This window comes from Falco naumanni, chromosome 7, assembly GCF_017639655.2.
Source record: "Falco naumanni isolate bFalNau1 chromosome 7, bFalNau1.pat, whole genome shotgun sequence".
NCBI lineage: Eukaryota > Metazoa > Chordata > Aves > Falconiformes > Falconidae > Falco > Falco naumanni.
The window spans coordinates 64,513,599-64,526,090 of record NC_054060.1 but is presented as its reverse complement, the minus strand read 5'-3'; positions in this window follow the sequence as shown (position 1 = coordinate 64,526,090).

Below are 12,492 nucleotides of genomic sequence, written 5' to 3'. Positions count from 1 at the left end.
CAAAGCAGTGAAAGGACTTTCCCATCCAGGGGATAAGGGATGAAGAAAACAAGGATTAAAGGCCTTCCTTTCCCTGCAGGAACCTCCATCTGGCCTTATCTGGGCACAGTCAATAGAAGACTATTGACTTCACCAGGTCATCCAGGCCAAACACAGAGGAGCTCACCGACAGTGGATCTATGCAAAAGTATTTAACAGTGAGATGAACCTGCAGGTCCCAAGTGACATTAGGAAAACTGATGCACAACAGTCTGGAAAAAGCAGAGGTCACCAGATGATCACGACTGCTCTCCTGGTCACCTTCTCCAGCCTCAAGATATTCCAGTTTCTAATAGCAAGGGTTTTGGCTAGACCCAGACATGACAGAGGCTGGCTTCCTTCTGACATACAACTGGGAGTCTCCTCTGCTCTGGACCTCCAAACAACTCAGTTAAGTCATAAGACCATTCTGAAGATTTTTCTGCTGTACTAACTCTAGTGTTTGAACAGCACTACAGATTTATTTTTTTTTTTTTTTTTCACAACTCCCTCTTGACTTTGTTTATAACTTGAGCTACGTTTATTTCAGTTTCTGGACAAAAGTAAATTGGTGTGATAGATTATTTGATTAGGCAGCTTTGCCAACAAACCCTATTCCAAGCTCCTTAACATACTTTTAACTTCTGAGTTTCATCAACTCTACCTCATTCAGACACCTGCAGTAAAACATGTTAGGAAATCACTGCTCTGTCTACATGTCATTAACATTCAAACACTATGCCTACAGACCATGAATGATCATGGTTTTTTGGTACCTTTTCAAACAAGAAAGACACAGGACAACTCAGGACCATATAAATGCTTTGGCTACACAATATATGCATATACAGTATCAAAAGGGTAGCCATCCACAAGGAGACAGATGCTGGTTAGCAGAAAAAAAGCTTTTCTATGCAAAAGAAATGAGAAGCTTCACTAGCTTGGTCCTACTTCTGTTACGTAGCCCTGCATACTCCAAAAGATGGCAATCTCGTGTGGAAGTACAAGCCCCTGAGAGTCTTTGTAAAGGCCTTATTGACATGACTTCCAACTCTTTAAGTTTCTCAGAGATCCAGGCACAGAGGCAGTTGTGGGCAGTGGTAAAGCCTTCTCCTGATGGACCTAAACATGCGTCACTGGATTTCAGCAAAAATGCCTTCATCCTTCAAAGTCGCATATTGCCAGCTTCACTGTTCCTGTGGCAGCATTAGAAAAGATTACTTTTCAGTATCATTGTTAAGACAGACTTAAATCTCAGTCCCATGTGGTCTGAGGGTGACTTTGGTGCTGCAGCTTCCTAGCAACAGGTTCCCTTGGTCTCCACAGTGTTTACAAAGGAAAATCCAGTTTTGGTCTTTTGCTGATCTCTTGAAAACCTTTATTTTAGAGATGATCAAAGACTACCAATGCCTCCCCTCTCTGCTCCTCTGTCGAACATACCAATCTTCCATTAAATATTTACAGTCAGCTGAACTCAGTAGTACTCAACTCATCTTTTAGACCTTGCTCCTCAATATTTGGCAGTATTTCATAACTTACGTGGTCAGCAACTCAGCAAAGGACAGGCTTTTATGACATAACTTCTGGAAGTTGCTACCCGGGTTGTCCTGCAAACCATACAGCCTGGGGGGCAGCAGATCTCCTTGTTAAGCCCACTGCGTTTTCAGAGTACCAAGAAGTTAGAAGCAGGACAGAAGGAAGATGGTAGGAGAGAAAGAGTATCACTGATTCAGATACAGTTATCTGCCAAACAGCTGATGACAGGGCACCCAGGAGGGCCTTGTCTTGCTTCTGAGGGAGAAGGTACCAGGCAAGGGTATCTTGAGAGACCACTTTGTTTCCAGAGGCTTGTCTCATGAGAGGAATCATTAAACTGATTGGTCAAGCAGGGTGGTTAAAACATAGGTCATTAGCCTTGATTAGCCAGCAATCCTTTGGGTTGAATCAGCCCATTTGGCATTACAACTACAGGTATGGGCAGCTGCATTCCACCTAGCTAGACTAGTGCCTCTTCTGAAGGCAATATGAGGGACCATCGTTTGCCTGCAACACAACACAAGGCTGTGCTAGTACACATCACATAGGCTACCTGCCCAGCACTATAAAGATACTGAGAACATGCCTTGCACATCCTAGTGCGCAGCAGGTATGTTCTGTCTGCAGAGGCAGTACTAATACTTCCAGAAATGTAGAATACTTCTGCACAGATAAACCTAGATGACACCCATCAGATGAGCAATAAATATCTCCAGGGGTTATACTAGGATACAAATGAAGAGCCTTTAAATTTGACTATATACTTGCTACGTAAGGACCACTTTTTTTTTTTTTTTTTAACTACTACAGTTCATACACATGAGGTACAAGAGCACTAAATACTTGGCCAGGTGGCAAATGCCCATTAATGAGATTCTGTAGGTCAGTTGAACAGACAAGTGAGAGCCTGTGCTCTTAAGTTATGTTCCCAAACTTTTACCTGCATGCTGTGGGGCAAAGGATAAGCACTCAGACGTCTCAGGGTTTAGCTCTTCCAACAGTAAAACATAACCAAAAAACTACAGTGTCTTAGAGTGGTGTAAGAGTTGTGAAATGTTTGTAGGATGCCCATGAGCATCACACGTCCAGTGCTCCCAAGCAAGAGTCAATGCTAGGTGCAATATCCAGGGAGATGCCCTGTAGTGGTTTCTCAGAATAAGGCATGGGGCAGCATGGTAGAACCAGCTTTGCCTGCACTGCTGTACTATTTCACCTCAGCCAAAACTCTTGACATAACACCCCCTAAACCCCTCTCTCGAAAAGAAGAAAATGTTCCTCCAAAAATAGGAGAAGCTGGGTCATCAGATGAGGGTGAAATTGGTTTAAAAGCCATTAAGAAGAAAGCAACCCAGGCATTCAGGAGCAATCACAGCTGCTTGGGCTGATCAGGAGAGACAGAGGGAATTATTTATTTATGGACTTCCTGCTCTCCCTGAGCGGGTGTCTCCACTGGGGAAGCTTTAAGAGGAGCGGGGAGCTGGAGACAGGTGCTGCTTGGAATCCTCCAGAGGTTTTCCTGGCCTGAGCCTCAGGAGAGTTAAACACAGTTCATACCCAAAGCATCCAGGAGCCATCAGCTTGTCTTTCCTGGAGCAGGAAAGGCCAGAAAAGAGCATCACACAGGTCTCTGCTGGGATGGAGCACATAGAGAGCCCCAGGCACCCAGATTGCCATACAAGCTTTGCACAGCTTACAGTAAGATCCCTTCAGAGCAATAGTGCTTGAGTACACAGCCGTTTCTCTCTACTCGTGGTTCAGCTGCTTCCCTTTAAACACAGATCAAGTGTCTCTAGGGACTCAGCAAGCATTTAACAGACCTGCCTGATGGAAGGACCTCCAATGAGAAAACCAAGACCTGAAACTCCCAATAGACATCCTCAATTCAATCCACAGCTGAGATAAAGCAACCCTGAAGTTACATGCAACCGGATCCTAACAGCACAAAAAGCATACAAGCCTAGTCTGTATCCAAAGCTCATCTAAACATTCTAAACTTAAGGGGGAGGGAAGGACTACCAGATTAAACAGGAGGAAATTCATGAACTGAAAAATCAGCATAGAAATACTAAATTCTTGATATTGTATCAAGAATTCCTTTTCAAGATACAGTACTGCCTTTCCTGATGCAATTTCTTATTGTTTACCCAAACTGGAGGATGAAGAGGAGTTATTCCCTAAAATCACGGGGTTCCCATCAATATTTGGAGTTCACCCTTCACCACCAACTAAAAAAGAGCTGTAGAGACAGAGACAGACAAATCTGCCCAGTCAGGCATCTGGCAACTATCTTCTTGTTCTGGCTTTGGTCAGAGGGCCACAAAGAGGAACCAGGGCTTGAAACCATCAAACACCACCAGAATTTTTCACTGGAAGATGCTGCAGAAAAGTAGTGTTGCAAAAGGGTCACTGATGGGGACTGAACAGATTATACAAGTGACATAGCCTGCACTGTGTCAGTTTGTGTCTCCATGCAATTCATTACTGATGAGATGCCAGAGATTGAGATGAAAAGGGCAGGAGCAGACAGTGAACTACTGCTTTAGACACATCTCATTCAACATTCCTAGTTTATTCCTGCTCTGCCTCTGCTAGTACATTTTGCATTAGCCCTCAGCCATGATATGCTTCCTCAATTCTGGTTTCAAATAAGTACATTGTTTTGTGCCATTAAAGATACAGCAAAACCAGTTGTGACAGCAAAATAACTCATTAATACATAAAATGCTTTGGGAAACCTTTGAAAAGGAAAGGACTGAGGAACAAGAGAGTATCATCTTCATCAAGATCAGTGACCCAAGATAGGCACAAAGCCTAACCGTATTTCAGAAGAGTCCTAACTCAGACTGCCTCCTCCCCACACAAAACAAAGTGATTTCTGCATCTAATAAACGTATAAAACCAGGTTTGTTCTCCCAGTCTATGTTCCTCCAAAAAAAGGGCAGTATAGAAAGGATCCATTCTCCATTCAGTGAAACAGGTCTTTGTCTCTCAAAGGAAACATCCTTTGCTTCCCATTCAGAGACAGGTTAAATTTTTAAGGTTTGTGTAACCTTTGTTTCCCACCCTGGGAAGAACATCATTAAGCAGTGATAGCTACTTAGCCCTGACAGGGAACTGCTCCACAGAGGGTTGCATCCCCTAGGGAGCTACAGCACAGACAACTCAGGCCTCTCTGGGGAGCTGTTCTGCTTTGACCATTGACTTGTGGCTTGAAAATCTTTATGGGGCCAAACCAAATGCACTGCTAGTTCATAAGTGCTGGGGTTATTCATTTGCGTGCTTTAACACACATTGTTTGGGAAATTCAATTCATCCCTTGATTTGCTAAATACAGCTTTAGGTTCTAAAATCCTCCAGAGTCTGGAGTGTCCTTTGCCCCTTCATGCTCATTTGCCTTTTTTATTTCCCTTCCAACTTGCCAAAAGAAGAAAAAGTCCATTTCAATTCTGTTCCTAGCCAGTCGACCTTGCTTTCAGAGCCTGGCACACCAACTTCCCCTGCTGCAATGGTCAGGTTACAAAAACAAAAGAAGAACATTTGCTTCCTTGTGAAACACTTCCCATTGAGATTTTTCAGTCACAATAATTTCTCTAGTATGCTCTGTGCTTTCAGAGAGTCTCAGTTTTGCAGAAATACAAGGCTTAATATTGCCTTGTATAATAAAAAATACACATTTACATACATTTGACAGCCAGGAGGAGGCCTCTTCTTCCTGCTAAGGTATGTTCAGGTCTCTCCACAGATGCCAAATGCCTCCGTACTCCTGGGCATAGGCGTCCCCCAACGGCATTTGGTATCAGTGATACCCAGTAGTGCTCACCTCCTCTCCTCGAAGGCTTTCTTTGCATGAGAATGTTACTGCAGTATAGTTCAAGGTACAATTTTAAATAGATTAACTTAAGCTGGTGCAAAAGGCACTCATTACTATTGGAACTAAACCTGTTTAGGCATCTAATGAGCAAAAATGAAGCATCCTCAAACTGGCAGGAGAGCATCCACAGTTTAGATTTTCACTAGTTTAAATGGATTATTTTAAAATCAATGCAATTTAAAGTGTACAGCTTCCTTGTGTAGAAAAGATCTTCCCTGGACTGAGGAAACAGCAGCACTTCTAAAATAAATGACTGCCTGTGCAAGGGGCAACACCCGTTAACAACTACCACAAAGGAGCAGAGAGTAGAAGGGGCTGAGGAGATGGGGTCAGTTGCTTGCACACAGCCTGTTAGGAAATACTGCATTCAAATTGACTACCTATAAGCACCCAAGAAATGGCATCCAGAAGTGACAGCCAACTAGTGAAAGTTTCAGGGACATCCCAATATTCTCAGGATCCTCCCTTGGCTGAAAAACATGAGGGGAAAAAACCCACCAAACACGTGTGGGTGCACCTTTAGAGACACAGAATGTTTTCTGACACTCGTGCAGCATGTGCATTACATAAGAGTGCAGGTCTCTCAGTCAGCAGAGGATGCAGATTAGTTATTGTAAAGTGAACGCTGCATAAAGCAAGGATGCACATCTTGCAGTACTCCTGCCCTACACCCAGGGCAGTCCCCGGAGCCTTGCTATTAAGAAAAGCCTCTCAGAAGACACAACAGCCTTTGTGGGAGGCTGGGGCCAGAATCCACTCCTGTCAAACAGCTCTCCGGACCAGGATGTGACTGCGGCTGGCGAAACATGTTAGCTAATGAAGATTGAGTCAGGCAGGCAGAGATGATCCCCTCAGCCTGTTAATCCACTTAGGGAAGGAGAAGGGAAACCTGAGCTCAATTCCTGTGCTCCCTTCGAGGAGCTGTGTTGGCTTTAGCACCTAGGCAGAGCAAACGCAGCCAGAGCTGGACTGGGGAGAGCTCTGGGTGCAAGACTAGTGGTTTTGGGAGACAGGAGCAAGAGCAGAGGCAGGGAACAGCAATCCCTAGGGAGAGAGGCAAGGCTGGATTTTGTGTCCACTGGGAACTAATGAAGCAAACTGAGCTTTACTTGCCCTCTTACCATGAGAAAGCAAGAAGGAGCTGAATGTGAGCTTTTGTCCAACAGCAGGGCAGGGAAAACACACACATCTTGCACCCATTCGACAGGGCAAAAAGGATTCCCAAGGGGCCAACTCACATTCCTGGTTTAGAAAAGTCAGATAAAAGGAGTTTGTGCCCCCAACACCCATCCCAGCAGAGACAGAAAGCCAGCATTGCCTCCCACCCAGTTTAACTGGCGGCTTGCAGGGATGATGGGTGCCAATCCCAGGAAATGTCAGATCATCCTTAACCACCAGAGGGTGCTCCCCATCTCAAAGACAGAATCGATGTCACAGATGCACCCAGACAGCTAAAGGAGCCTTTATTTCCAGCAATCGTGGAATCCGAGCAAGGGAAAAAATAGCAAATTAGTAATAAATAATAATTAATGAATCTGATCCTGTGGCTTACCTCTGTTTCCCCATCCCTTCTGGCCGGGCAAGGTAAGGCTCTCTGTCCCATTTGTCCTCTGTGTCCTGCTCAGTCAGGTGATTTTCCTCACATTGGAGGTTAAATCACTTTTACTCTTTTCTCCTAGATCGTGGATCCAGAGCAGCAAATAAACATTTTCCGCTTGGCAGGTCCATAAAGAGTAAGATTCTGACTTGCCTGCCCCTGAGCACAGTTAGGATCACACCCTCAGGTCACACACATTTTTTGCAATGCCAAGGCCTGACCTTACCCCTGCACTGCCACAAGTGGTGTGAGGGCCACCAGCCTGTATGTTCAGGTTCATTTTCCCCACTCTGTCCTAAGCTGGTTTTCCAGAGAGCAAAGTGCCTATTGCGCAGAGATGCCTCAGGACGGCTTTTTCAAAATATCGTTTTTGGGGCACTAACACTACCTAACTCTGTCAGTAAGACACGCGCAGGGAAAGACTGTTCACTTTGGCAATGCAGCGCCCACAGCCTCTCTTCCTTCTCTCACTGAAGGGAAGCAGAGGCATGTGACTGAGGTTGCACACTCAGAGGCTGTGCACCTGGCAACATGCCACCTTGTGCCTCGGCTTCCTGTTTGTATAGGTTAGAAGTAGTACCCCAGAGTTGCATCATATGCAGAGAACAGAGCAGTTAGGATTAAATCATAATGGTTATATTGCACCCTGAGATTCAGAAAAGGAAAGCGTTTAAAGCATGCCAAGTAAGATCAGGTGCCTATGCAAAACAGACTAGCTCTGCTGATGTGTCTGGCATAACATCTGTTTGTCCCAGCCTCAGCTTACTTTGATAGTCCAGGTCTGTATCTCCCATAGGGAAACCAGCTCTCATTGATGGCTCCCACCCAGCACATGTGCTGCATCTTGCTGTCTGACCACTAAAAGAACAGATTGCTGTATTTTTTTAATTGCCCTTTCCTCTTTCCTTTGGCCAGTAGTGGCAGGCCCAGCCTGAGGGGATTTTTCTCAGAGTTCCTGCTTTTGGGTACCCTAGCATCACTTTTTCTTCTGTCCACTTCAAACCATACGATACATTTGTCTGATGAAACTGTTAAAACTGAGAAGTTAAACCACTGCACAAAGAATGTTCATTCAGTCTCCTACAGAGGTTAATATGTTTGGTAGGTTTGGCTTACTTCATTTCCAGAATGAACCATTATCTGCAGCATATGTGGGAACCAGTGCTTTCCAAGTCATCAACTGGCCAATAGTGATACTAGTCATCCTTGAGAGAGGCATCACATTCTACAGCCTAAATAGGCTAATGAATTCCAGTATTTGAGATTGTGAATGGGGAACAGAAGGGGAAAGATATAAGTGGAAAAGATTTTATGGTACATTTCTTAGACATTTGCCATAGAAAATTCTACTTCCTACCAAAAAAACCCACAAAAAAACAAAACAAAACTCAGGGGTATGTGTCACAGCTCCATTTTCATACTGTTCATAATATTCTCCCTTGGAAATATAGCAAATACCAGTCATGCCATGGAGAGGTTAACCAGCATTAGGTTTGGACACTGATGTCCCAGCACCATTAACACCCAGCTTCTCAACTTGATAGCTTTTAAAACTACGCCGTTACCACTGCAGTCAAAATATATTTGTTCCTAAACACACACATAATCAGTCATCAAAAGTGTGGTTATTTAAAATTAGGTATTTTGAGCATTACCTTTCTGCATACTTTCGCTAGGAGCTTAAGCTTTGCCATTCTTCCTGCACCCATTACAGCAAAGACTTTTAAAGCCGTTTCACAGCCCTAGTGACATTCTCCTCCCTTGCATATTGCTGCATGGGAAAATTACTGGGAGTTTTATTGTTTTAATTACTGCTAGCAGGTTGTAAGATCTCAAATATCCCCAGTTCCTTCACTGTTAAGAACAGCAGCATCTGGGTGTCACTTTTGCTCATGACAGCAAATTACAGGGTCAGATTTGCCTTTCTCACTCACACAAGTCCACACCTCAGTGGAGATTACAACTTATGGAATACATAATACATAAGATGATCAGGTTTTGACTACCTGCAATTAGCTGATCTGTAAATACATGAAATGGCAACACTTAATCCAAACGGAGAGGCCAGGACAACATCACCTTACAGCACATAAATCTGCAAAGCATGACCGGACCCATGAAATAAAGACAAACCAAAAAAATGTATGTTAAATAGGGCAGACTACAAATAAAATCAAGAATTAGGAAATGCCAGAATTGTGCTTACTTGTGAGAAATACTTTTAGCCCTCATGTGCATATGCATTATTTCATAGCCCTTAATTACATGATCATATTTTTTCCACAGTACCCCATCTCAGACTGCGCTCAGAAGGGATTGCTCCCATGTAATGAGAAGCTATTTGAGATGCTGGTTTCTGCTCATTGTTCAGTGTGTGGCCCCAGGCCTTATTTACTGCACATTATTCAAACCTGACTCTAGAGATTCATTCATTTCCTTATGTGTTTTTCTATGGGCTTATCATTACACTGTCCAAGAGCTTTGCCAGCTCAAGATCATTTATTTTCACACACCTCTATGAGAGAAGGGGGTATTTTTATTCCCATTTTATGGGTGAATGACTGAAGACCGTATTAAAATATACTTGCTAATTCTGGGTGCCCAGTCTGAGACACCAACAGCCTGACTGATCTGTGCTTGTATAGCAATTTGGGTTCAGTGGATTCCCATTCACTTCATTTGCAACTGTAAGCACTCTGTTTCTGTAAAGCAAGTCCTTTGGGATCAAAAAGGTCCCCCAGAAAATCAGGAACGCACAATTAAACAACCACTGGCACAACAGCTGCTTCAAAAAGTCTGAAAACTATCATACAGAGATGGTCACAGAGAAAAAGTCAACTGGCAGGTCAGAATTTCACTGCCTCAGCTATAAAAGCTTCGCTTTCTCTCCTGCAGTCCCTTGTCTCACTCAGTACACACCTGACAAATGAGGCAGAGGTCCTACAGATGGTCTCTTTCACTGTGCAACTCTGATTTATCTCAGAGCAGGCCCATCGCATGCAGTGAATGAGGCAGGGGTCCTGTGAAAGAAATGGCACACAGTGACGTAGCTAAAACATGAGTTGTGTAAGACACACAGCCAGGTAGATAGAAATGCATGCAGAGGATAACTGGTCTTTCCCCAGCTTCCAGTTCTTGCATTAGCACCCTTCAAAGCGCCCTTTTCACAGAGTTTGTTTCTTTTAGAGTGAAAAAATTCACTCCTGAAGCATCACAATGACACTTGTGTGGATTGTCAGAAGAGACATATCCGTCACGTGGACCGTACAACCAAGGCAATGGAGTAAATGGGCTGCAAGGGTAACTCGTCCTTTGTGAAGGCTAACATGAGGAGCATCAAACAGTGGGTGAATTTCAGGTGCTGATGACAGTTGAAGAAGAGGCTTTTCCAAACATTCAATCCAAGTCATGCTCTCTCCTCTCCAGACCATCCCAGCACACTTTTTTCTCTTCACTGCCTTTGTCTTCTCACCCCAGCTCTTTCCTTTGCTCTCATCTCACCCCACCAAACACTATTCCCCCAAGCTCCACAGCCCAAGCCTCCTTGTTCAACAGTTGCTTTTAACTATTTGTTTCCCTTCCTCACCTTTTTACCAGCTCCCCTTGCCTGTCTTTCCATCACTGTTTGGTGGCCCCACTTTCTGACACTGCCTCTGCTCTGACACAGACCCAGCTGTCCCTGCAGCCTAGCTCCAAAACAGATGCTGATTTAGAGATTTACAAACAGGAATCTTGACTCATTTTTAAATGGAAGGAAGGCATAATTCAAGAATATGGCATACTCCCTACTTTTTCTTTAAAAAAGAAAATAAAGTGCTGGTTTTGATAAAAATTTCCACAAGTCTGTCAGAGGCACAGAAAGTATTTACAGCAATGATTAAAGCTTGGCAGTGGTATGAACAACAAAACCTAAATTTTACAGGAAGCACTAGTAAAAAAAGATGGTGCTACTAGCCTGTTTGTTGTATGTGGCAGTGAAAATGAAGATATAAATTAAGAAAGTAGGTTAAGCAAGAAAGAGAGCTGCTGCCATCTCTTTTTAAGACTTACCATGGTTTGGTAGACTAGCATTTCAATAGCAGGCCTCTGAAGGGGAGCATTTGTACTTCTCCATACAATATCCTGGTAGCTTATAGATGCTAGTGCTTATTTGGTATATACACCTGTACCCATCTCAAGCTTGCATCAGCTGTACACAAGATTATACATGTCTTAACATTTCACAAAGTCACAGAAAATAGGGCTAGGAGCAGGTCAGGTGTCCCAATATATATATAGCTGATCTGTCCCAATGTAAGATCAGCTATAACAGCATTATTTTTGACAGATGTTTTTCCAGCCTGTTCTGAAAAAATTTCATCCCTTCTCAGACAGTCTGTTCTAATGCTCCTGCATCATTGCTAATACAAGTTTGGAACATCAAACGGAAATCTCCCACACTGCACTCAAAGCCCATTTATTTCCAACTCTATCAACAACGGACATAGCAAATGGCTTAATCACTTCCTTTTGGACAAAGCCTCTTACTATTTGAAGACACATTCCCCAGACCTTGCCTAATATCTAAATTTCCATGACAGAAATATTAACCTGCCTACCAGAAATAAATTAGCACCTCAGTCCCTCTAACTTAATTCCTGCATCTCCAAGCTTATTATCTTGAGGGCCACAGATTTTTTACGAACACTTCAACAAGGAACAAGGGTTGCAACTAGCAGGCTGGATTGCTGTAGAACAAGCCAAGCCTCCCTTCACTTCTAGGGGACTCCAACTGATTCAGTAGTAACAGCTCACTGCAGTTGGGGGGCGGGGGGGGGGGGGGTGTGTGGGGGGGAAGAAACAGTGTTAGCCCTTCACTGAGGCAAATCTCCCAGCCGGATTCAATTTCTCATGCTCTTTCAGAACCTTGAGCTGAAAATTTGGGAAACTTGAGAAAATATCTTCTGATAAATCAAGGCTATAATCTATTACATTCACTACGCTACTAGTTAGAGCAGCAAAATTTCTTAGCTGTCTGAGACCTGTGCCCATGGTCCTGACTTCCAGTGCTGTCCCTTGAGCACAAACCAAGCTTTTCTCACTGACAAGCAAGAAAGACCTGCCAGATTTTTTATGAAACAGCTCCCAGGAAACTGGAAGTCCACATCCTTGGCGCATGTGGGTGTAAGAGTGTGCTGAATGGCCAGAGTTGTAACCAGAAATGTCATAACATTAAAAATGCGGGTCAATATTGTTTAACACAGATTTGTCTCCAGTGTTACAAACGGAGCTCCGAGGGAAGGCAGGAGCCCTTCTGTGCAGATAGGAAACCATAGGTAGTGTAACGGGGGAAGGCAAACTAACAGCTCAGAGGTGCGTGCAAGTGCTCTGTACTGTGTGTTTGCACAACTGCGTGAGAGTGTATCCCTTGGTGATGTTATTCACAGGCCTTGGCCGACAGTAAATAAGACGGTGGAGCTTGATTCATGAG